The sequence below is a fragment of the Rattus norvegicus genome, chromosome 12, assembly GCF_036323735.1.
Source record: "Rattus norvegicus strain BN/NHsdMcwi chromosome 12, GRCr8, whole genome shotgun sequence".
In the NCBI taxonomy this organism is placed as follows: domain Eukaryota; kingdom Metazoa; phylum Chordata; class Mammalia; order Rodentia; family Muridae; genus Rattus; species Rattus norvegicus.
The window spans coordinates 29,404,138-29,430,305 of NC_086030.1; the positions used below are offsets into that span (position 1 = coordinate 29,404,138).

General features: G+C 44.0%; 1 non-coding gene across 1 annotated transcript; it reads right to left on the bottom strand.

Moving 5' to 3' along the window:
- Nucleotides 1-12,166: 12,166 nt before the first annotated feature.
- Nucleotides 12,167-12,285, bottom strand: Mir6322 (microRNA 6322). Its single transcript, NR_106694.1, has one exon. It is a non-coding gene; the product is annotated as a microRNA 6322 (primary transcript).
- Between the last annotated feature and the right edge of the window lie 13,883 nt (nucleotides 12,286-26,168).

Here is a 26,168-nt window from a genome sequence, read left to right on the forward strand (position 1 = left end):
AAAGACTACAGGGTAATATATTAGTCAGTTTTTCATCTCCAGGACATCCTGACAGAAAAACAAGATGGTGGAAATCTGCTCGCCTCAAGGTGGCCAGGAAGCAAAAAGGAAATAGAAGGGGTTCAAGCCAGGTATCTTCTACATACATGCATGCACACAAATAGAAAGCCATTTCTTACCACTAGGTCCCACCTTTATTGGGAGTTTCTAGTACCTCTCAATTATGTTGTCAAACTGGTGATCCATTGATGAGGTCCATGCCCTAGTGATCCAGTCACCCAAAAGTTGGATCTACCATCTAGAGAGCAAACCTTCAATGCACAAGCATTCTGTTCAGGGCCAAACATAACCAGTGGTGAATGGGTCTGTCATCAGTTACATAACCTGCCAAATTCTATTGAACCATCTTCCCCCAGTGCGTCCAGGTAATTCTCTAAAACTCATGCTAGGCTGTGACACTTCCTACCCAGCATTCTCTTTTTACTGAAATGAGAAATTATGTTCTCTAGGGAGGACAAGAAGATTATGAAGGGCAAGAATGTCTTCCATTGTGCTGCTTCCTCTCACTGGTTTCCCAGGTCTGGTTCTCTCATTGGTCTTCCTGCTACCCCCCACCTGTTCATTTTGTGTCTCTGATCACATGTCCGCACCTGGCGGGAGAGGTCATCATCCCTGTCCTTTCTCTACCACCACCACCAGGGCTAGGTTTTATGCTGGACTATCTTGAGACTTTGTGAAGGGATCATTTCTCTTCCAATCTATCCTTGAAAATGCTCTTCTAGAGATAACAAGTCTGTCATACTCGTGTCTGTATCCCAGTAACTGAGCTGAGAGCAAAGCTCAATGGTAGAGCCCTTAACCTGGAATGTCCAAGTGAGGGGCTGGGAACATGGCTCAGTGGTAGAGTGTATAAGTATACATAGGGAACCCTTCACTAAGGAGCTTCACTGTGGCTCAGGGATAGAGTCCCTGCCTAGAATCCCCCAGTGAAGGGTTGGGGCTATGGCTCAATGCTAAAGCACCTGCCTAGAATCCCCCAGTGAGGGGCTGTGGGCGTGGCTCAGTGGTAGAGCCCCTGCCTAGAATCCCCCAGTGAGGGGCTGGGGGCATAGCTCAGTGGTAGAGCCCCTGCCTAGAATCCCCAGTGAGGGGCTGGGGGCATAGCTCAGTGGTAGAGCCCCTGCCTAGAATCCCCCAGTAAGAAGCTAGGGGCGTGGCTCAGTGGTAGAACCCCTGCCTAGAATCCCCCAGTGAGGGGCTAGGGGCATGGCTCGGTGCTAGAGCACCTAGAATCCCCCAGTGAGAAGCTAGGGTCGTGGCTCAGTGGTAAAACCCCTGCCTAGAATCCCCCAGTGAGGGGCCAGGGGTGTGGCTCAGTGGTAGAGCACTTGCTATTCACAAATTCGTCCCAAGCACCACTGTATTCATTTTCTGTTGCTGTGACAAAGCACCTTGTCTTGGGACAACCTTTAGAAGAAGAATTTATTTCAGACTTACAGTTCTGGAGCAATAAGTGTCTATCACCATTGGTGAGAAATCATAGCAGCAAGCAGAAATGGTGGCTGGAGTTATGAGAACCCCATAACTTACATTCAAAGTATGAAGCAAAGCCGTCACTGGGAGAGGTGAGAGGCCTTGAAACCTCCAAGCCAGTCTTTAGTGACGTACTTCCTGTAGTAAGACCACACCTCCTACATCTGTCCAAACAGTGCTGCCAACTGGAGACCAAGTATTCAAACACCATGCCTATGGGGGTCGTTCTCATTCACACGGCTGAAACCACAAAAGGAATACTCCTGTCAAAGCGTACCCCGAGAGTTTATAACAATAACAACTATTACTATGTGAAAGGACAACAAACAGCAAATGCTGTGTCCAATATCACCTCACATGACGGGACGAGAATTTTAATTTAAATCTTGCTGGTTCCAAGCCCTTTATCCTCACAAAACATGACCCACATATTTTCAAATCTTTTGCTAAGATAACATTGAAGAGATAAATCAGGATCACACTTTCTTCAGTTCTCACAGCTGACAAAATAAATTTTAAAGTGAATTAAAACCCGTATAAAAATAACCAATAATTTTTTAAAAAAATTTCAGGCAGGAGTATTCAAGTACATGGTATCACTCTCTTTAGAAATTTAGATAAAGGTCTAGAAATGATCACTTCTTATCGTAACCCATCTTCCCTTGAAAAAAGAAAAAGATGATCAACAAACAACATGGTTGCGATAATTTCTAGAGAAGTCGACTGAGCGACTAGAAGCGAAGTCACAGGAAAGAAGCAGACAATGGTTCACACAGGAAATCCCTCCCCTTGCCATTTTCAGTGCCTCACCTCGACTTTCTCCTGGCTAGGAGGAAAACTAGAGAGGGAATAGAGATGATTCTAATTGCTCAAAGCTAATTACCTCCAGCAATAACAGGGATTTAGCCCTGCAGTAAAGAAAATAAATAAGACAAGCTCTCCCGCGGGAGGAAGAGACTGGGAAGAGAAAGAAACCCAGAGATTCTGTATTTTCCTTGCCTTCATGCAGATCAAAACACCAGAGCCCAAATCCCTAGGCTGTGTGTCCTCTGTCTTTTCAAGCTTGGGAAGTAACAGAAAGACAGCCACTGGGGAGCAGCGGGGTGGGAGTCGGGTGGGAGATCGGGGTGGGGATGTGGAGAGCAGAGAAGGCAAGAAAGACACCCAAAAAACTGTCCTGTCAAAGTACAGGTTACAGGGCTGCCTGGAATCTCAAAATCCACTCAAATCCCAGGTGTGACCTCATCAAAAGTCCTAGGATAAGAGGTTTTAGCAAACCTGGAGCAGTTATAATAAAAATACCCACTCATCCAAGAATTCCACCTCTGAGCCGGTGAGGGGTCTCCTCAGTTAAAAAGCACACAACGTGTAGCAGAGGATCTGAGTTTAGTTCCCATCACCACATCTGGCAGCTCAGGACCATCTGTACCTTCAGCTCCAGGAGCTTCTTTTTGCCTCTGTGAACGTCTGCACTCACACTTGCAGACACACTGACATACACAGTGACACAGACACACACACGCACACTCACACCCACACGTGCACACGCACACACAAGCACACACATATATACATATGTCCAAATAAAAATTAATTTTAATTCCACATCCCCAGCTCCCTCCTTGGCACCCTTGTATCATTTCCTGCCCCCCCCCCTTGCACCCTTCACTCACTCTCACACTCTGAAGTTATGGAGAAGAAGATGAATGGACAGCGGCATCAAGGGCACCTTACTCAGATTCCATGGGCATCAAATACCATCGCCCATGTTAAGCCCAAGCAAAAAGGTCTGATGACTCACAGTAACTTCACAATACATAAAAGGGACCTGGGGAGAAGGTTCAGTTGATAAAGTGTTTGCGGCACACAAAGTGAATAAACTGAGGGAAAAAATTTAATTAAGGTAACAATCTGAAATTTATTGGTATGTAATATAAGACTATACTACTAAAGTACAGTCTTGGGAAAGACGGGGAAAATGCAGTATGGTCTCCTACTTAAATCAAAACGCTAAAATGTCTAAAAGTTGAAGTAGACAGGGTGGGGCCAGTGAAAGCGCCGAGCTGGGTCAGTGATGGAGCACTTTCTTAAAGCAAAGAAAAGAAGTGCAGGCTGACAGGAACCGGATGTAGATCTCTCCTGAGAGACACAGCCAGAATAGGGCAAATACATAGGCGAATGACAGCAGCAAACCACTGAACTGAGAATAGGACCCCCGTTGAAGGAATCAGAGAAAGGACTGGAAGAGCTTGAAGGGGCTAGAGACCCCATATGTACAACAATGCCAAGCAACCAGAGCTTCCAGGGACTAAGCCACTACCCAAAGACTATACATGGACTGACCCTGGACTCTGACCTCATAGGTAGCAATGAATATCCTAGTAAGAGCACCAGTGGAAGAGGAAGCCCTGGGTCCTGCTAAGACTGAACCCCCAGAGAACGTGATTGTTGGGGGGAGGGGAACACCTATAGAGAAGGGGAGGGGGAGGGGTTGAGGGATGTTTGCCTGGAAACCGGGAAAGGGAATAACAATTGAAATGTAAATAAGAAATACCCAATTTAATAAAGATGGAGGGGAAAAAAAAGCCCTAGTGAGGGGCCGGCTGGGGGTGTGGCTTGGCGGTAGAGCACAGTCTAAATGTCTCAGTAAGGAGCTGGGCATGTGGCTAGTGGTAAAGTGTTTCTCTAGAGTTCCCCAACAAAGGGCTTGGAGCTTGACTCAGTAGATGGGCACTCCCCTAAATTTTGCAAGTGGGGAGGTGAGAGCACGAATCAGTGGTAAAATGTTGGCTGAGCATCCAAAAATAAATGGATGGAATAAAGGCTCCATCGTCAGTTTCTCTAGGAGGGATTTCAGCTTACCTACTTTACAAGGTAGGTTTTTATCTACAGTCAGAAAGTGAACCCCACAGAATTGTTTTCAAGTGAAGTTCAGGTTCAGAGAAGTGGGAAGCAGGAGGAAGAAAGGGTGCCATGCTGCCATCTCCAATTAAAGTACTTTAGTATTCAAATATGATAGCTTATTTTCAGACAGCTGGGTGGCTTCCTTTGATTTTTATTGATAAGAAAAAATTAATTGCATAAAACCAGAATGCTTGAAAGTAATTTATCTAATCACACACAAGAGTGGTATGAAAAAGAGATATAATAGAAAATTAATTATTTTGGATAGTTCTCTATGTATTATTCTACATTTCATGTTCCTGAATCACTACATCTCATAAAGAAACACAAGGATATTATTATTATTATGTGCTAAAATGGGACATTTTATCCACAGATTTTTTTAAAAGTGTGTGCGCGTATGTGCCATGTATGTTATATGTATGTGTGTGTCATGTGTATGTTCCCTGTGTGCTGTGTGTATGCACGTATGTGTTTGTGCCATGTGTTGTGTGTGCTGTGATATATGTATGTGCTATGTGTGTCTGTGTATGTGCTATGTGTGTCTGTGTATGTGCTATGTGTGTCTGTGTATGTGCTATGTGTGTGTATGTGTGTGACCATGTGTATGCCATTTGTGTGTTTGTATGTGTGCCATGTATATGTGTGTACATATATCTATCGTGTGTGTGAGTGTGAGTGTGTGTGTGTGTGTGTGTGTGTGTGTGTGTGTACCCACAGAGGCCAGAAGAGTGTGTCAGATTCCCAGAGCTGGAGTCACAGTGGTTGTGAGTTGATAGGGTGCTGAGAATCAAACTTCTAGAATAGTAATGCTCCTAAACACAAGCCATCTCTCCAGCCTTACAAAATTACTTTCGATTTATTATCTATGTGCCCCAGAAAGATACGAATATTTATTTATTTCAGGTTTATTTTATAAAATGCAAATATTTTATAGTATAAGGGTTAAGACCGCAGAAATCATTTCACAAAATGAGTAAGCTTGGTGTCACTGGAATGGGAATATTTACATTCATTTTTTTTTCAAGCAATGGGCAATCCGGTTTGGAGTTCACTGAAAACAAAAAGTGATACCTTGGAACTAGTTCTGACAGGATTCAGTCAATTAATGTGATTAGTTCTGGTTTATGGTTAAGTCGAATTCTGGCTCCTAGTAAAAGCGGTCTTATTTAATGTAGAAGAGCAGTGTTCCTGTGTGTGTGCATGCATGCTTTTACATCTTTCCGGAGCTAGAGAGATATCTCAATCAGTAAAATGCTTGCCCTATAAGCATGAAGACCTAAGTTCAGTACCCAAGAACACACACACACACACACACACACACACACACACACGAGAGAGAGAGAGAGACAGAGACAGAGCAGACAGACAGACAGACAGGCAGGCAGGCAGACAGACAGACAGACAGACAGACAGAGGGAGAGAGAGCAAGAGCGAGTGAGCCAGGTGAAATAGCATGCACTTGTGACGTAGCAACTTGACGCCATAGACAAGCAGATCCTTGGACCTCGTTTACCAACCAGTCTAGCCTACTTGACAAGCTCAAGTTGAGTGACAGACTCTGGAATGTGACCGGGTTTGGAAGGGCAGCCTCCTCACCCTCAACGGCAATGCCCTTAATACATCTCCTGTGCCCCGGGTCCAGGATTAAATCCTTAAAAACTCAGATAAAGTCAATATTGTTCTTTCCAGATCTACCCTTCTGGGTCTACCCAAGCTGATTGACATAGACTCCTTCAAATAAGTGTTGGGGGGGGGGAGATGGGGAACGTGGTTCACTGGGCAGAGTGCTTGCCTAGTATTGTGAGTCCTGAGTTCCACCCCAAGATTAAAAAACAAAAGCAAAAACAAACAAACAAACAAACAAACAAAAACACCAAATGCCGTAGTGGAATGCTGTAATCATAGCTACGTGAGATCCTGTCTCAAAGCACTTATTCAAAAAACATAAATATCTGATGTTGTTCCTTAGTCTCCTCCACAACAAATGTCTCCGAGACATATTAGGAAGGTGTTTGTTTACTTTCTAGAGTGCATTTAAGTATGCATTTGCCAAGGGTGGGATTTTCATAAAATGCATAACCTCCCTCGCAATCATTCCACTGGACCCTTTGGGGTTGTCCTCCAACAGAAAGGTGAGAGCGAGGCCTGATGGATACTCTGGGCGCCACTCTTCATCTCCTATGAGAAAATGCGTGTTAAAATATGTACACAAAACATCACAGTTGATACTTAGGATTTAGAAGTGCCCACCATAGGCTCATGGTCCCTGTCTACCAAGCGGCACCATTTGTGAAGGTTGTGGAACCTTTAGGAGATGGAGCTTCGTTGGAGGAAGTGGGTCGCTGGAGGTGGGGCTTTTGAGGCTTTATGACCCGACCCCACTTCCTGTTCATAGTCTGCTTCCTGAGTACGCAGTGTGACTAATTTGCTTCCTACTCCTGCTGCCTTGTCTTCCTCACCGTGATGGGGTGTTTGCCCTTGAACTGTGAGCCTCAAGAGACCCTCCCGTCCTTAAGTCGCTTCTCATCACGCATTTGGTCACAGCGATGAGAAGAGTTATGAATTTGATACTCAAAACTGCCTCTTGGAATACGTTTTCTTCTTACGCACACAGAAACTAAGACTTGGCAGAGCAAAGTAGCATGCTCAGCCGTCTTAGTGAGGATTAATAGCTCAACCTGTAGGTCCCAGTTGTACCTTCCTTTGGACCTCACTGGTTGTGAGGATTAAGACAGTTTAATTTGGAGTCTTATATACACTCGTCAGTATTTCCTGTTTGATATTAACTCGTTCATCATTAATTTGTCAGGAGCCCTTACCGCAGGTCTTTAGTGGCTCCCACATCACCTTCTCCCTCTTCCTTTCCCATCCCTCCCTTGGTTTATTTCCGATCAGTATCACTTTGACTAGGATCTGGGCTTCTTTTCAATAAATAATAGAACTCCCCGAATCACCCCTACTTCTGCCACACCCCATCCCCGCTAAAATACGCCATCTCTCTGAAGACATAGGCTTTCTAGAAGAGGGTTTTCACCCTGTGGAGGTTTCAATGACCCTCATCTTTGAGGTCTACTTGAGGTCACCTGACCTGCACAGCTCAAAATGATCTGCCTACCTTATACCGTAAGCTGAGGAAGATTTGGGTTCACCATGGTGTACCATCTAATTCATTATACCGCTGGAGGTCATAAATCACAGGACTCTGTTTCCTTTATTCCTTTCCACCACGAGAGTGCTTACACAAAGTGTATTTACACACCATGGTTAGTCAGTTTACCTTTTCACTACCCTTGCCAAAGGCATCGTTAGGATTTCCAAGGCAGCTCTGTGCATATGAGAGATGATGGTGACTCACTAAGCTTATTTAGTCATTGTGGCCCATTTGGGGGTCCCGTCTAGTCATATGTTAACTGGAAGCTTTCTGCTCAAGGACATGTAAGTTCTTGCTGTGTGTTTAGAAAAATCACAGAGGCATGAACAGCTGTATATTAGTCTCCGTCAACATACACTATTGTAAATATTTAATCTCAGCCGGTGAGCTATCCCACCATAGCTCATTCAGTGCCCAGATAAAAGACAAAACTTTTGTATTTATGATAAGCCTTAATCAGCACTAGAGATGGGAGAATATCTACCCTCTAAGTTATTATAATCTACTTCCCTGTCAATAACCTGCAATACGACTGGCCATGTTCTACCTGGGTCCCTCGACTTGGCTAACCCTCAAGGCCAGTTCTCATAATCCCTTATCCCATCATATCTTCTTCTCTCTCTTTCTGCCTTCTGCCTCTTCTCCTCATATGGTCCTACCTCAGGACCAAAACTCTGCCTACCTCTTGTCTGCCCAGCCTTAGACTATAGGTGTCTGTATTTAACCAATAGTTTTAAATTAAGGGACAAGGTTACATAGCATCACTTGATATACAAATGATGTCATCATCCCTGGGGGCAACCAGACCTTGAGGGCCAATATTTAACATTACAATACATAGCAACAAACCACAACTCAACAATATATAATCACATGCACACACATGCAATCATAAATACATGCACACAGGCATAATAACACATACATACACTATATACATATATGTACATACATACACATACACACAATCACCCACAGAATCTCACAAACATATATACATGCACGCAGGCATAATAACACATACATACACTATATATTTATATATGTACATACATACACATACACACAATCATCCACAGAATCTCACAAACATATATACATGCACAATCACATATACATACACGATCATACATACAAAGGCACAGATATATGTTTACCTATACAAAATTCCCATGAAAGAGTCTAGTTTCATTGCCAATATTACAGTTTGCACCAGAGACCCAAATATTTGGTCTCTGGACCTCCTCAGTTTTGTGAAAGAAGAAAGCAAAGAGTCTGCCCATCCTTTTTTAAAAATCAGAAACATAATTTCCAGGCATTCAAACTTGGCATTCGTGCTGGATCCTAGAAACACGATTCTGAGAGGAAAAAGTAGAGAAGATGGGCTTGATTACAATTAAGCTCCACTTTCTGGGTTTCCATTATGAGCCTGTAACTTAACCTCTCTGATCCGAGACCACAAAGCGGTTGTCAGAACATCCACTCCCTCCTAACAGAACACCCACTCCCGCCCAACCCTCCAGTCTATTTAAACTAATAACACAGAGGAGGTAGCTGGTACTGGCTACGGAGTTCATGAATTGTAAAACTTGTGAATTTTGGGGTTGCTCTGTAAAAAAAAAAGAGAGAATGATTCTTTCTTTTCTTTTCTTTTCTTTCTTTCTTTTCTTTTTAAATGGTCACAGCCCAGGATCAGTTCCTTTAAGCAAGGAAATAGCATGCTTATATCACCAGCCATTAGACTTGCAATGAGACTCAACAGCTCCAACATCAATGAAAACGAGGCTGAAGTGAGAGGTATGGAAAATCAATTTATCTATTTCCCAACCCAACATTCAGAAGCTGACACTGCGAGCTGAGAGTTACCCAGTCAAGTAGCAGATGCTTATGCAAAACCTGAAAACTTGAGGGCTGCCAGGATCTGGCTTCTGAGGATTCCAAACACCAATTTCAGCTCCAGGTCAGCCTCCCCTCCCCACCCGCCCCTCTGCACTCATGGAGTTACACTGAATGCTTTTCACCTGTGTTTGGTGTAAAGGAAAATTAACATGAGACTGATGTGTCTGAATGGTTTTGTGGTATAAATGCAAACCTAAAGCAACAAAAACTATTAGCTTAAAGACATGACATCTGATTTGTCTCTTACACTGAGAATTCTGGAAGAGGGTAGTGTGACATCGACGTGACAACTCGGTGATTGCCATGCAGAAACCAGAAGTCGGGTACAGATAAATATTTAACCCTTGTTCTGACACAGGTTACAGAGCACAGAAGAAACCCTAGTGCCATATCATAATAAAGCAAGTTCAAGCTACTCATGATGGTTCACAGCTGTAATCCTAGAACTCAAGAGGCTAAGGGAGGGCTATCGCTTTGAGTCTAGGGCCATGTTGGATTATCGTGAATTCTAGACTAAGTTAGGCTACACCATGCAAGTGTGTCTCAAAAAAATAAAAGACAGGGCTAGCGAGACGACTCTGTGCATAAAGGCACTTGCTGTTGTGACTGGTGGCCTGAGTTTAGTCACCAGAACCCTCACGATGAAAGGAGAAAAGTGGGTCACTTGGGTTATTCTCTGATGTCCACACAAGTTCCATGACTGGGCTTGTGCGTGCACATGCACACATGCGCACACACACACATACACACAATAAGCAAATAAATGCATAAATTTAATTTTAAAATTTAAGGCATTTATTTTATGTAGAGTGCTCTATCTGTATATACACCTGCAGGCCAGAAGAGGGCACCAGATCCCATTACAGATGGTTGTGAGTCACCATATGGTTGCTGGGAATTGAACTCAGGACCTCTGGAAGAGCAGACAGTGCTTTCAACCTCTGAGCCATCTCATTTGCCCTTTAATAAAAAGAAATTTAAAGATAAAATGGAGTGAATATATAATAAATAAATGACCTCTTCCATAAATACAATAGTGGACATAACCTCTGGAGCGTTAACAGTAAAGTAGTAACGAACACTAAGAAGATAAGAATTTGGAGTATTGGGGTTGGGGATTTAGCTCAGTGGTAGAGCACTTGCCTAGCAAGCTCAAGGCCCTGGGATCAGTCCCCAGCTCTGAAAAAAAGAAGAAAAAAAAAAAGAATTTGGAGTATTGTCTTTGTTTTGATACTATGTAACTGGGTGAATAAATTGGATAATTTTAATAGTGGCTGTGCATAACAGTAGGCATGCGAAATTCCTAAAAACTTAATAGCCGAATCCTATTTTAGATTAATTTTTAACTACACGAACACGAGTGTAGGCGCTCATCGAGGTCAGAAGGTAGCATTGGAGCTCCTGCAGCTGGAATCGTAAGTGGTTGTAAGCCACTCAACATAGGTGCTGGGGATAGAACTTGGGTACACAGGAAGAGCATGTCCATAACCACTGGACCATCTCTCCAATGGTTAACAACCAGTGCTTACACTTCAGCACAAGTGGTTTCCCACACGTCACTGAACACAGGCTCCAGTCCTTCTGTTCTACCACCCTTAATGGATACACATGTGCTTCATAGTCACGAGATGGTCACTGACTTAGGTTTCTCTTTACTGTGACCAAGGTAACAATAGGTAACAAGAAACAATTTAAAGGAAGAAGGGACTATGTGGGCTCAAGGCTTGAGTCAATACAGTCTATCATATCTGGGAAGGCATGGCGGCAGGCAAAAATATGAAGTTAGGATTACTTACATGCTCATACCTAAGAAGACTATGAGTCAAAAAGTGGGGCAGTATTATGATCCTCAAGCACCCCTTCTCTCATCATCAACATACTTCCCCAAAACACTCCACTCCCAAGGGTTTCACAACTTCCTAAATTACCACCAACTGAGCCAAAATTCTCAAATACATGATCTAATGGTGTAGTGGTTTGATTATGCTTGGCCAATGGGAAGTGGCACTATTAGGAGGTGTGGCCTTGTTGGAGTAGGTGTGGCCTTGGAGGAGTTCCATCACTGTGGGAATGGGCTTTGAGGTCCTATGCTCAAGCTCCACTCAGTGCAGAAGAGACCCTCCTGCCGTCTGCCTGCAGAAGCAAGTCTCTTCCTCGTTGCCTTCAGATCAAGATGTAGAACCCTCAGCTCCTCCAGCACCATGCCTGCCTGCAGACTGTCATGTTTCCCACCAGGATGATAATGGACTGACCCTCCGTTAAGTCAGCCCCAATTAAATGTCTTCCTTTATAAGAGTTGCCATGGTCATGGCATCTCTTCACAGCAATGAAACCCTGTCTAAGACACATGGGATGCATTACACATTGAAACCATAGCAGCTCATCTACGCACACCAGGCTGGATGAACAATCACAACAAAAAAAGCTAAGTGGGTGTCTTAGTGCATTTTCTGTTGCTATTAACAGAATTTCCGAGGCTGAGTAGTTTGTAAAGAATAAATATCTATCCCCATGGCAATTGGCAAAGAGATGCCTTGTTGGTGGTGGTGTTCTTAGTCAGGGGCAGAATAGATGGCAGCTCTTTGTTAATCCTAGCTTGTTGCCTGACTTGGTGACCAAAGTTGTTTTATGCCTAAGACATATAAAAAATCAAATCTAATCAAATCTAGTGTGGCACAGGAGGAGGAAGACAGAGACCTGTGTTCCACCGTGCCATGTGGTACAGACAGGAAAGATGCGTACAGACCTGCACTTTTCCCCACAGCACAAGTGGACCGTAGGCACACAGAGCCCTGCCTACCATCATGCCTTGCAGTGGGGGTTGAGGAAGACAGACAAAGACCTGCAGACCATCATGCAACACACACACCTGCCCTCAGGGCCTGCCATCCATGGGGCTAGCCTGCAGTGGGAGCCAACACAAAGTGTGAATATGTGGTGGTCAGACAGGAGAGAACGAGAAGTGCAGCACCTCGAGCCTTATGAAGAGGGATGGGACCGGAGACTCAAGGGTTGAGAGGAGGAGCCTGTTGTGAATGGCTGGCCCTATCACCTGGGGCCATGGTGAGGACCTGGTACAGGCTGCTGCTGAGGGCCATAGGCAGGGATCAGTATTGTGTCCACGGCTCATATTACCGCTAGAGTTCATGGGAATGTCCATCACTGGGGCTACTGCAGGAGACCACAGGGATGTCCAGGGGAGCTATGCAGAACTGGCCTTGTTCCTCACTGGTTCTGGCACTCTAGAGAGCTGGTACCACCCCTCCCCTAAAGCAACACCTGGTAGAGTAGGGAAATAGCTTTGCTCCTGTTTCTCACCCAGGCAGCACAGTAAAGCTTAGTGGCAGGGGACTGGGTGAGCCATCCTTAAAGATGTGCATGTAGGAGAGCTGACACCACCACTCATCTGCTGCAGAATGGCACAGGAGCAAAGAGAACACCTCACTCCATCTTCAGTGGTCATAAAAGCTACCCACAGGGTCATGAGCACTAGAGAGCTATCCCTGCCCCTTACCAGCTATGGTATTCTGGAGAGTGGACCCTGCACCTCACCTAGACAGCACAGCAGGACAGACCCTGGTGAGCCAGAGCAATGGGAGTGTGACAGAATAGGAGAGTTAGTTCCTCCTCTTTCCTGTTGAGATGTTGTGGGTGTGGGGGGAGGGTGATGCCCATGCCCTTCCCTACCTGGATCCTCATGACCTGTGGCAGTCAGGAAAGCTGATCCTAGGGTCATGCTAGCAGGTGAGCTGGCCCTGTCCCTCTCCAGCTACAACACTCAGGAGAACGAGTCCTACACCTTGACTGGACAACAGTGAGCTGACCTGATGGCAAAGGTGTGATGAACCAGCCTCGAGGGTTTGAGAGTGAGAGAGCTGGCCCAGCCCCTCACTAGCTGCAGTGCTTGGGAGAGTAGCCCCCCCCCCCCCAGTGACTGGGCAGCACATTGAAACCAGGAGAGCTGACCCTGCCTCCTGCCAATGGCATCATCGGGTGGCCTAGCCCGAGCAATACTGGAGAGCTCCCCGTGGTAGTGCAGATAAGGGACAGCTTCCCTGCTGACCAGTTCAGCTGCCACCTAGGCTCATATCCAGGGCTCCAAGTTGGCCCACCTTAAAATCTGTCATCTGTAAATGGTTGGAACATGTGACAGGGCCAGTCCTGCTGACCCAAAACTGAAGGATCTCCATGACACACCAACAACAGCATAACCTGAAGGAGGCCCAGTGAAGATCCAATACTGATGGTGTCACAGAAGCTGGAGATCTTGAACAAGACCAGTGACTCATAAAGCTGTATGGACAGAGGGACATACTGTTGGACACACTGTGACACACTACAGCTTCCACGATGAGATGTTTTCTATGCTTTGTTCTCTCTCTCTCTCTCTCTCTCTCTCTCTCTCTCTGTGTGTGTGTTTTATTTTGGGGGAGAGGTTGCAAGAGCGAAGGGCAGATATGAGGAGATGGGGAGATGAGTGGCACTGGGGTGCATGTTGTGAAGCTCACAAAGAATCAATAATTTTTTTTTTTGGTTCTTTTTTTTCGGAGCTGGGGACCGAACCCAGGGCCTTGCGCTTCCTAGGTAAGCGCTCTACCACTGAGCTAAATCCCCAGCCCCTAATCAATAATTTTTTAAATCGTCTATTTGTCTCTTGTTTCTAGGAAGTGAGGACTCCAATGACACAGTGATGGAATCTTTTTTCATTCTTTGGGTGCTTTATAACATGACCGGAAACCACGAGGTAAATGTCTTAAGTGATAAAACGCCCTGACAAAAGCAACTTAAGGGAGAAAGGGCTTGCCTTAGCTCACAGTCACAGTTTACAGTCCACCTCGGCGGAGAGGTCAAAGTATCGGGAGATTGAAGCAGCTGGTCACATTACCTACCTAGTCAGAAGAGAGCAATGAATAACGTGTGTGTGCAGGAGTACAGTTCAGCTTGCTTCTCCTGCCCATAAATAAGAGGTGTCCTCTCATATAATTTACGATAATCAAGATAATCCTCCATAAGCATACCCAGAGACCTTTCTTCCAGCCAATTCTGGGTTGGGTCAACTTGGAAATAAAACTAACCACACACACCACAGTAAGCAACTGTCTTAGAAGGAGGTCCCTTTCATACCCAAGACGCCCTAATGACAACTCATGCAAATGACGGCGTTATCCATCTACTCATTCAGAGAGAGTTTTCATGACTCCCAGCTGACCTCATCCCTCAAGATCCCACACTAGGGAATTAAGCTTTCAACATTTAGAAATTACAGGGAATGCATTAAACCATATTTTCAAAAAAAAAAAAACTCATTTCCTCCTAAATCATAGGGATTATAACTCACAGGCCAGAGTCATGTCACCTTGCTTAAGTCGAAGATGGCTAGACGGAAGAGAATCATGGATGCAGGCTGAGTTGGCCGACTAAATGGGACCGCTGTAAGAATCAGAATGTATCTGTGGGGTTCAGATATACATGACCAGGATCAGCACAACAAGGTGCAGATGAAAAGAAGGGGGTTCGAGACTCAGGGCTTGGCCTTGTAATTCTAGATAAAACAAGTACACATGGAATTCCTTTTTGAACTACAAGTTTAATTTATTTTTTGAAAATGTTATATGTGTATACATTGTATTTTGATCTTATCTATACTCCCACCCTTACTACCTCCCTTTAATCCTCCTGGGCCCCCCTAATTTGCATGGGCTACAGAAAAGAACAGAGAATTGTCAAAACAAATACATCCCTTTAATACCACACAGAGAGCCAAGTGTACGCTCAGAAGTTGGATGGCAGAGGATCATCATGGGTTGTGGTGGTCCTTTTACTTCTGTTTTGAAATATGTAGTGAAGTACACGTTGTCACATTTGTTTAGTTGGAGGGGAGTGATATTTACACAAGCATCCATGCATAAGGAAGTCAGAGGACAACTTTGGCTCCTCCACGTGGGTACCAAGAATTGAACTCGAGTTGTAGGGCTTTGCAGCAAGCCTTTACCAGCCAAGCTGTCTCCCTAGCCCTTCCTTTGTTTATGTTTGTGCTTGTGTTTGCTTAAGACAAGGTCTCTCTTTTTCTAAAGATTTTTACTTTATGTGTATGAGTACACTGTATCTGTCTTCAGACACACCAGAAGAGAGTATCGGCTCCCATTACAGATGGTTATGAGCCACCACGTGGTTGCTGGGATTTGAACTCAGGACCTCTAGGAAGAGCAGTCAGTGCTCTTAACCGCTGAGCCATCTCTCCAGCCCAAGACAGGGTCTTTTTATGTAACTTAGGCCAGTCATGAATTCTTGATTCTTTTGCTTCTGTCTCCTGAATGCTGAGATTTTGGGCATGTGCCCAGTGATTGATTTCAACCAAAGGATTTGTCACTGAAATAGAAGTCTACTCTAACAAGTCACTGCCAGTGAGTTTATAAATTCTGTCTCATTTCAATCAGAAGCCAAAGGTCAACCTCAGCTCTCATTCCTCAGGGGTGATCCTTCCCACACTATTTTTATAAGATGAGGTCTCTCACTGGCCTGGAGCTCGCCAAGTAGGTGAGGCTGGACACCAAGCCCCAAGATCTACCTGTCTGCCTCCCCGAAATAGAATTATAAGGGTGCGCCACCACACCCAGTTGCTTTTAACACGTGTTTCAGAAATTAACCTTGGGTCCACTTTATTGCATGGCTAACATGTTACCAACTGAGCTACCTCCCCAGTATTTAGTGTTCCACTCAAGGAAGCTCACCATTACAATGCTTCAAATCAGCACGCCGATGCTAGAAATGTCTGTCATTTGCAAGGTTGAAATCATATTTCTTTACATTGAACTCTCTCCTGCCCCTGGGCAGGATGGGAAATCCCCACTCTTAGCGTGAACAGGAATGAAGGTTGCTTTAAGTTGCTGAGATCTACAATCCGTGGGGGCTGTTGAATCAGGCCATCAATTTCGCCTGCTATAAAAGGTTACTCTCTCCCTGCCTCTCGGTTTTGCCCTTTCAGCTCCGCACAGGTCACCACTGAATTCCTGCCTTTAGAAAAATTTAGCATAATGGCTTGTCTGGCACAATGATAGGTCTGGAAAGTTCAGAGAAATTCTTGCTACAAGGTCCTTCAGGACCCGAGATAGACAAAGAATAACTTCCTCCTTTCCCTGGTAACTAGAAACCTTTCCTCCACCATCCTGTCTCTGTCTCCACATGACCCAGTTTGCCCAGTATACAGATTATGAATGAATCAGCTGTCGCTGCATAACAAATATTCCCAAATCAAATACCTGACTGCTGCAAGCATGTGTTTCTCTTCTTTCTCTAGGTGCTAAGTTAGTGGACTTTTAAGACAAAAGGCCCAACTCGAGAAGCCTTAATAGGCTTTCCTCAGTCACCTGGGTCAATATGCCAATTGATGAGATAAAAATGGCGAAAGACTAATCAGTCAGTTGAGCACTTGCTTCATAACCTGAGGACCTGAGATTGACTACCACCCAGGACTAAAACAAAAACATGGTAATTTTGTGAATAACATGTAATCCCAGTGCTGGGAAGAAAGAAACCAGAAGGGTGCTTAGGGTTCACTAACCAGCCAATCCAGCTGAATCAGCAATTTCCAGGTTCACTGAGAGACCTTGTCTCGAAAGAACAAGACAGAGTGGTTAAGAGACTGACTGCTCTTTCAGAAGATCTGGGTTCAATTCCCAGCACCCGCATGACAGCTTACAGCTATCTGGAACTCCAGTTCCAGGGGACCTGATACCCTCATAGAGACATACATACAGGCAAAACACCAATGCACATATAAATAAATAAATAAATAAATAAATAAATAAATAAATAAATAAATAAATAAATAAATTCCTCACCCAGACATGCATGCAGGCAAAACACCTGTGCAGAAAGAAAGAAACAAAGGCAGACCTCACGCAGACATACATAGAAGCAAAACACCAATCAATCAATCAATCAATTGATCAATAAATAAATCCGAGAGCAAAACAAATGAGAAAGACACATGACCTCTGCCTTCCCTACACTGGTACACACATGCACACATGAACATCTGCATGCTTCTCACACACAAGGAAAGCACACACAAAAAAAGATGATTCATTAAAAATAAAGAAAGTATGTTAAGTTACTTTAAACTTTAATTTATTACTATCGTGGGAATGCATGTGTGAGACATAGGGTGCCCTCTTCCTATGGCATGTATGCAGAAGACAGAGAACAACTTTTGGGAGTTATTTCTCTCCTTCCACTGTAGGCTGGTGATGGAATTCAGGTCTTCAGGCTTTGGCAGTGAGTGCCTTTACATGCTGAGCCATTCCGCTGGCCCAAGAAAGGAGACTGAATTACCATAGCCATTTTGGGAAGCACCTCATTTTGTGCTGAAGGGAAAAAAATAATACGTTTCAGCTGCATTCACCAACAGGGTTTCCCCCACTAATGTATGAATTAATCTTAAATAAATGAACTATTGGGTTTAGGCAGGCAAGTATAGTCATTGGTCTTTGGAACCAGAGATCTTCCTGAGGATAATGAATTGCATTTCCCAGAAGGTAAATAGAGGCACTTCATGGGGCTGAGACAATGAGGTTTAACTAATAGCCAAACACTGTGTCCCAAGGGTCCTGGCATGGAAAGTCTGTCTTCTGGGAGCCCTCTTTTTGTGGAGTTATCGTACTTGATGGTTTTACTTTGTTACTTCAGTGTTATGAATTCTATTATTTCCTCCCAGATCCTTAAAGACATCCTAACCCAGCTTTGAGTGATAAAAGGATAGGAAAAAACATGCATAGCATAAGGAAAATTTGAGGCCAGACTGAATTGTCCTAGAGATAAAAGTAACACTAGACAAGCATTCAACTTCTAAAGGTAAATATGCATTAGCCACAGAAGTGCTTAAAGCAAGGACAGCATAAAAAGTGTTTTCCTCTCTCCTTGTCTTGTAGCTTGAGATGTTCTTAAGCAGCAGAGGACATCACTGATGTAAGCTGTCATCCAGAGCCTAAGTGATTCTATCCTTCATTCTCTCTCTTGTGAGACCTTTTCTGGGAAGATGCGACTTAATGGTGTACAAAAAATAATAGTAAAATAAAAAAAAGGATTCCATGGAAGTCTAGCTTAGTGATCTTGTGAGTTTATGGTGGTTAAGTACAGAGCTATAAGCCAAAGCCTGCCCTCACATGGATAAAGACTATTGAAACTGGAATCCTGGAGCTCCCTGAAGATTTGGAGTTAGAGCCATCAAAATGATCGCTGTCTGCTGTAAAGAGGGACCTTTTCTGTCTGGTAAATGCCAAGAGCTTCAGCAAGAAGTTAGATAGGTTTATGAGTATCCTATAGCAGTTTAGTAGCAGAGAATTTCCCCCTTCCAGCAATTCTGCTTGCATAGCCCTGTGAGTTTTGTAAGTTTCAGTTCTCTGAGACTTGTAAGTTTTGTTGACTTCCAGTAGCCTCCCTATAGGAAGAAATGTTTCAAGGCAGAAGAATTGTTACATTACACCCTCTCTTAGAAAGAGGCTAATTAGAAATAAAGAGCTCAGCCTTTCAGCCTGGCTAAGCCACCTGCCTCTCAACGGTTACACAGAAATCCAAACATAAACCTGAGGTTACTATCTATTAAGTTATTATTACTATTAAAGACAAACAACTTTGTTAAAATAAATCCCCCATCCAGATAATGAGTAAATGGCTGATACTTAAGATTATCCTAGGCCCTGTGGCCAATCTCATTTGTTTTTTTAGTTTTGGTGTGTACTTGCTTGTGCAAACATGTATGTGCAGAAGTGCATGTATATGTGTGTGTATGTATATGTGCACAAGTGTGTGTGAGTGTGTGTGAGTGCGTGAGTGTATGTGTGTGCAAGTGTGTGTGAGTGTGAATGTGTGAGTATGTGAGTGTGTGTGTGAATGTGTGTGAGTGTGTGAGTGTGTGTGAGTGTGTCTGTGTGAGTGTATGTGTGAATGTGTGTGTGTATGTGTGTGTGAGTGTGTGTGTGAATGTGTGTGTATGTGTGTGTGAGTGTGTGTGAATGTGTGTGTGAGTGTGTGTGAGTGTGTGTGTGTGAGTGTGTGTGTGTGTGTGTGTGTGTGTGTGTGTGTGTTTGATTGTTATGGGTTTCCTTGATTGGTTGGTTGATTTGTAACAGTAAATGGGTATACATTTCAGGCTCCTCTTGAAATCTAAATCCTCCGGCCTCTGACTCCCAAGTGCTGAACTCACAAAGCTATATATAGCCAGGCCTGGCTTACAGCTCCAGTTTGTAACTGTCCTTGGCCAAGACTCAACCAATATTAACTTTTCCATCCTACACACACTTTAGTAAATCTTATTAATGTCAATCCTCAAAATGTGTCCTTGCCCCCAACAACACTTGAGCAGAAGTCTGATGATGAGGACCCCACAGAAAGCTGTATAGAACATATTTCAGGCCTCTTCATCAAGGATGTTCAGCCAGGAAGTGTTTCCTAGGTTTAGGCTGCAGCATCATGAAGATAAAGTGACTAGTTACCAAACCAAGGCAATTAATTTTGTTCAGAGTCCCCTAAACTGGATTCATTGCTACAGAGTGCAGGCAGTCAACTATAATAGACTCAAAGAATTTTTAATGGAAATGAAGTCCCCTCAGAAACATCTAATGGCTATACAGAGATAATGGCTGTAGTACAGTCCATTCCTGGGGTGAACTAAGGGACTAGGAGACACAAGGACCACATGGAAAGGTCTTAATATGCTAGGTATGAAGAGGAACATGCACCAACTTTGTATGTTTTTTTTACAAAGCCACTAATACACAGAGCTGGTATAAACCTATAACCCCAGAATTGAATCAAGAAGATCACAAGTTCTAGGCTAGCCTGGGCTAGGAAGACCATGTCTCAAGAAACAAATGTAGCTTAAGGGTAGTGTACTTGCCTAGCAACTCCCTAATTCTCCCTTCCCCTCCCCACCCCTCTCAACCCCTGCCTCCCTCTCTCTGTGTGTGTCTCTCTCTCACTCATGGACACACTCTCACTCTCATTCACTTGCACACACACTGGCAAGAGGGACCTTGTTTAACAATTCCACCAGATGCCATCAGACCACAAGCTCCAGACAGAGACCTCCCGGCAGCCACCAGAACTGACAAGGACAATTCAGATTCCTAGGGACTCTGCCTCCAGGAGCCTTCTTCCTGGAAGGATGCCTGGTGGGTTCCCCTGCAGGACTCATCCTGCCATCCTACTCCTAACTGTAGGCCTTTGCAAACTGTCCAGCTGGTCCTAATCAGCTGCTTACGCCTAAAAAGGAAAGAGCCGAGGAGTTATGGACTTAGTTTCAGAGTTGGGTTTTTGTTTTGTTTTGTTTTTTTCCTCATCAACAGAGGGTTCAATATTTACAGCGATATTGATTCGATTTATCTGGCGTTGTAATGTTCCATTGGTTGCTAGGCAACAAAGTTCTTTCTTCCCCACTTTCTGAGTGGCTCATGGGAGTTTGACTACCGAAGAGATTACTTTGTGTATATGAAACTAAATGGACCGTAGGTGCCATACATAAGTGGAGGAAGACTGTTTTACTGGGCAGTGTTAAGACCAGGCTTCCTATAACATCTCTGTAATTGGGAGTCAAACTCCAGAACACAGGCCATTCATATTCACATTCCCCTACAAGGTACCCGCTGAGAACAATTTAACACGAAGTTGTGCCAATGCATAAAACCCTATGTTGTGTGTTTGCGATTCCAGCCTCATAAAGCTCAAACGTGCACTGGAGCAAAGATAGATCCATTCGTCCCTGCTAACGGTTTGAATGTGAAGCGTCCCCCACAGGTTCACGTGTCTAGACTTACTCCCCGGCTGAGGGCATTGTTGTAGGAATCTGCAGACCCTTTAGGAGGTGGGCGGAAGTGAGTAAGGGAAGGGAGGCCTTGAAGGACGCCTCACCTTCACTTCCACTTCCACACCCAACTTTCTGACCCACCAAGACGTCAAGGAGCCAGGCGCAAGCCCCTGCCCGCAAGAACCAAACGACTCTAGCCACATGACTTCTGGCACCGAAAAGTTTTCTAGTTTCTTTTCTGTTGTATTACGAATCACTCTGACCAAAAACAACTTATGAGCATATGATGGTTAGTTTTGTCCAGTTTCTTAGGAGCTAGAATCCTTTAGAAAGAGGGAACTTCTACTCTCATAAATGCTTCTATGAGAGTGGCCTGTAGACAATCCTGTGAGACATTTCCTTGGCTAATGAATGATATGGCAGGGCCTAGCCCAGTGTAAACAATGCCATCCCTGATTAGATAGTCCTGCATTGTACGAAATGTAGGATGGATGAGTCAGTAAGCCATGCTCTTACGTGGCCTCTGCTCCAGTTCCTACTTCCAGGTTCCTGTCTTGACCTCCCACCATGATGTATTTGTGATCAAGATGTTTAAGTCAAATAAATTCTTTGCTCCTCAAGTTGCTTTTACACATAGTATTCCACGGCAATGGAAAGCACTCTAAGATGGGAGGGAAATGGCTGCTTTATCTTATAAGTTAAAGAGAAAAATTGAGAGAAGAATTATACGACACTTTTTCTGGAGAGACATGAAAAGCATCTGCTCATCCTAGGTAGTGAGCCAACAACAGACCAAAGTGTTGATATCAATAAAGTCCACATTGGTGAGCCACTGAGTTTATTGAGGTTACTCATAGGACTATGGGTAAAGGGTATTATGACAGCATAAAAGGGTCAAAGACAGCTGTAGCACCAAACTGCACCCCAACATGGGCGACAGCTTACAAAAAAAAAAAAAGGAAACCTGGAACTCACTGCACAGAACGTAGACAGCTCAACTCTCTTCCAGGCATCTCAGGTGATCTGATCTTCCTCCAGGCAGCCTGGCTGATTTGAGCTTCTTCTAGACTTGTCTGAGACTATCTCTCAAACAGTCCTTTACTGCTTATATACACTTAGAAATGAAGGAGTCTGGTGTATCTAGTCAGCTTCAGGAACTTCCTGAAACTTTTGAGTTGTTTTATTCCCCTGAGTTAATAAGCTTCCTTGAAAGACAGGCTGTTTCACTTCACTTTAGAACTTCTTGTATCTTAATGAGCTTAATGGGCTCCAATACAGAATATTTTATGTTTCAGGAAATTACTACAAAAGAGGAAGTCAGGGTAGGAACTCAAGCAGAAGCTACAGAGGAATGCCACTTGCTGGCTTGCTCTAACTTCTCATGTTTAGCTAGGTTTCCTATATAGCCCAGGACCATCTAACCAGGGAATGGAGTCACCCACAGTGGACTAGGCCCTCCTAAATCAATTAACAATTAGGACAATTCCACATGCACACACATGCCCATAGGCCGAGTTGATCTGGACAGTTCTCAATTACGCTAAAAACAACATACTAAAACTGAGGAAAATAAATCCATTATGTCAGGTGTTTTGGCATAGCAAAGAGACAAGCAACCAATATACTCTGTTCAAGTTACCTCCAAACCTCACAGTAATAACGAAAATTAAAAACATAAACAATGACAGAGGCCAAATGTTGGTTGAGTTTTCTTCATCTTTAAATCAAATATCCTCCCCAGTAGAACCTGCTTTATAAGAGTGGAGGTCTAAGACAGCAGAATGAGCAAAGTCATTGTATATGTACATTTTCAATTGCTGTAACACACATAGTTGCCCTACCTTTTCTTTTCCTTTGAAATATCTTACACCAGTGTACACTGTCTCTTTAAAATTCTTAAGACAGAAGCAGCCGGCAAATATGGTCCTGTCAGTTGGGGCTGTACAGTTCAGTGACTTGGCTTTGATGGTGTTTAGTTTGGAACCTGTGTGGTAGCCTGACTTATTCTAGGATCTTAGCTTTCACTACAGTTCAACCTCCCCCACCCCTTTTTTTTTCAATTAGCAGGGAAGAAAGGAGGGAATGTGAAGAGACTATGGGAAGGGAAAGAGTGAAACCTGGAGCTCAGTCCTCTTGGAGATACACAGAGCTCCCTGAGTCGAACATAGCATTTAAACCACAGTCACAAGCCTTGCTAGAAAGTCACTTTACAGCCATTCTTAGCCTGGTTTCCTTTGGTGTGGCCATGGGATATATAAACTAACAGTCACATGCAGCTTTTGGAATTTTCTGTCTATGAGAAGACCTATCCAGGAGAGAAATGATCCCATTCTTCCAAAGAGAGAAGCTATCTTGAAGAGAGGAAAGAATTGAAGGGAGGAGGGAGACGTGAGCTTAGGCAAGTAGCCAACAGCGTGCATTTATAGAGGGTAGGAATGTAAAACAGATGTTGTTCAGGAATGTAAAACATTGCCCTGGGAGCCCCATCATTGGCCTCTGGAGAGAAGGGCTTCTCAGATCCAGGCAAATAACACAGTAAGTCACAGAAAGTTGCATACTCATCAAAACCAGCCCTAAGCTATGGCTCTCTTGGGTTGCCCAGTGCCCTGTTTCCCCATATTTTTTGTGGCCGTGCATTATCTTGCATTGCTCTGAATAGATGCTATTCTCTAACTAGAAATGAAGTAGTCTCAGAAGTTCTTTTTAAGATTTATTGTTTTTAGTTTTAATTATATGCACATGGAGGATGTGTATTCATGCAAGTGCAGTTGCCCATGGAGGCCAGAAGAAGGTGTTAGATCTCCTGTAGCTGGAGTTATAGGTGGTTCTGAACCACATAATGCAGATGCTGGGGACCAAGGTTGGGTCCTCTACAAAAGCAGCAATGCTCTCAACCACTTGACCATCTCTCCAGTCCCATGTCAGTCTTATTTTGCAGAAGCAGAAAGATCTGGAGCTCTGACAGCAACATGGTGTTCTAAAAACCACTTCCTAACAAACCCAGTGGATTCGTTCTGTGAGAATGGAGATCTAAACTAGCAAAAGGCCAAGACCATTGTATAAGTCCGTTTTCAGTTGCTATAACAACACCAGAAGATAGGGAGGTTTATAAAGAAAACAAAAAAATCACATATAGCTCATAGTTTCTGTAACTAAAAGCGTAAGATTAGATAGTTCCCATCTTTCTAGTGTCTGGTGATAGCCCTTTGGCTAAGCCATGGCATGGCAGAGAAAAGGAGGATTGGCAGAGGGTAGAAGACACCAAACATATAAGGACGCTCACTTCCAAACAACCCATTCTAGCAGGAAATGATTGTACCATGACAACATGATTAATCTTTCTGGGTGTGAAGTGTCTAATAATCTCATCATCACCTAATAGACTATAGTTCTTCAAGGTTCCTTCACCTTCCAAATTCATCCACCACATGAATCTGTGGGGGTCTGTGACTGTTCCTCTTGCCAACGTGGCCAGATTTAGAATCACCAAAGAGGTAAGTCTGAGTGTGCATAAGGGGCTTTCCAGGAGGGTCTACATAAGAGAGTAAGTCACACCCTGAATGAGGAAAGGGTGACCCCATGTGCTGGAGACATGTGATGAATAAAAAGTAGAAGGCAAGCTGAGCACAAGCCTATAAATCTATCTATCTATCTATCTATCTATCTATCTATCTATCTATCTATCTATCTATCTATCTGCTTCCTGACTACAGATCTATAGAAGCAACATGGCCAGTGGCTTTGCTCCTGCCTGCATGCCTTTCTCACCATGGTATACTGTGCTTTGAACAACGAACCTTTGCTTTCTTCCATTGTTGTTTTTGTCAGTCATTTTGTCACAGCAATGAACAAAACTTCTAATACAGAGGGAGCACACTCTAACAACGCCCAACCTTTGCAGTCATTCCTTAAAAGCAGTTTATGCACCCACTGAGAAAATGCTGAGGTCAAGGCCAATGGCTGTGGCCACTGCTGTGGACACCTCAAGAAATGTCAACAGAGGACAGCTGAGATGCCTCCGCAGGTAAAGAAGCTTGCTGCTGAGGCTGACAACCTAAGTTTCAGCTCCAGAACTCACGTGATAAAAGGAGAGAACTGACTCCTACAAGCTGTCCTCTGACCTCCACATTTGAGCCATGGTAAATGCACCCTGCCCTCCCAACCCCCACAAAACATAGATATTAAAAAAAATACCCAATAGCCACTAAGAAGAGTCTATGCTTACACCACTGGGGTAAACCAAGACAAGGTAGCAGGTTTAGGAGCCAACATTGTGTAGAGGAAGAGACACTACTTTGTCCCCCCAGCATATGTCTGAGTTAGGGTTTTACTGCTACAAACAGACACCATGACCAAGGCAACTCTTATAAGAACAACATTTAATTGGAGCTGGCTTACAGGTTCAGAGGTTCAGCCCACTATCGTCAAGGTGGGAACATGGCAGCATCTAGGCAGGCATGGTACTGGAGGAGTTGAGAGTTCTACATCTTTATCTGAAGGCCTCTAGGAGAAGACTGGCTTCCAGGCAGCTAGGAGGAGGGTCTTAAAGCCCATGCCTACAGTGACACACTTCTTCCAACAAGGCCACTCCTACTCCAACAAGGGCACACCTTAAAATAACGCCACTCCCTGAGTCAAGCATATACAAACCACCACAAAGAAGGTATAGTAGTTACCAAAGCACCTGAAGAGTGCTTCGAAAAGTTTCAGGGTAGACTGTAAGCTGAGAAACAGAAATAAGAACAAGAAGTCCAGAGTCAGGCACAGTGGCTTCTAATGTGACTTAGGAGACTGAGGAAGGCAGAAAACAATGAGTTCTAGGCCAAACTGAACTGCATACCAAGACCCTGTCTCACAAAGAAAAATGAAGGCTGA